This window comes from Haliaeetus leucocephalus, unplaced genomic scaffold (assembly GCF_000737465.1).
Source record: "Haliaeetus leucocephalus isolate CR32 unplaced genomic scaffold, Haliaeetus_leucocephalus-4.0 Scaffold92, whole genome shotgun sequence".
NCBI lineage: Eukaryota > Metazoa > Chordata > Aves > Accipitriformes > Accipitridae > Haliaeetus > Haliaeetus leucocephalus.
Window position 1 is genome coordinate 625,924 of NW_010972528.1, and position 762 is coordinate 626,685.

The 762-nt window shown below is 46.6% G+C and overlaps 1 protein-coding gene across 1 annotated transcript in view; it reads right to left on the reverse strand.

Annotated features, from left to right (window-relative positions):
* FAM192A (family with sequence similarity 192, member A) overlaps positions 1 to 762 on the reverse strand; it is a 29,515-nt gene that overhangs the window by 12,380 nt on the left and 16,373 nt on the right. The window lies entirely within an intron of this gene.

Sequence of the window (762 nt, forward strand, 5' to 3'; positions counted from 1 at the left end):
CCTGCTCTTCTGGGAACAAGAGGAAAGTGGGGAGCTCTCCTGCCTGCTTTCACTGAATTATATCTCCTCCTGGCCTTGCATGGTCCAACATAACCACCGTCACCCCCCTCTTGGTCTCACCTACAGCCCCCATGGACCACCACCACCACATCTGCCTGCAACTGGCTGCCAAATCCCACTATAAATTTCTTACTAAATCAGCCATTTTGAATGCAGTTATGCAAAATACCACTCGGGGAAAATGGCCCCAGCATGCCACAGCCAGGCCAGGCTGTTCCAACTCTATAGAGAGATTATTGATCTAGCTTAATGCCAGGGAAGCACACCTACATCTCTCATTTCAACTGCTCAAGGCTCTTGCAAATGCAACTTTCAAGAAAAACAGATATTTTTTTGTGCACCACTTCCATTTCACTCCATAGCCAGGTACGATGAAAGTCATCCAAAGCAAAGCATTAGGGAGGCAGCAAGAGATCTATCTATTTTCCACCTGAAAGCACCATAATTACAGTAGCTGGAGAAGAGGCAGGAGCAACTCTGGAGCAAACACAAAGGTGCCAGGCAGCCCAGAAGAACAGGGGAGGAATTACAGTGTGTTTGTAAAGATCTGATTGTGGAACTGGGTTGTGCAAACAGAAAGGGTATTTGGCTAAGGATAGCTTCAGCGTGAGCACAACTCTCCTTGTTTCCTTCAGGAAAGTTCAACACTCAAGCTAAGCCATGAATCCTACTAAATGCCTTCGGTTTTCACTGCTTTTATCC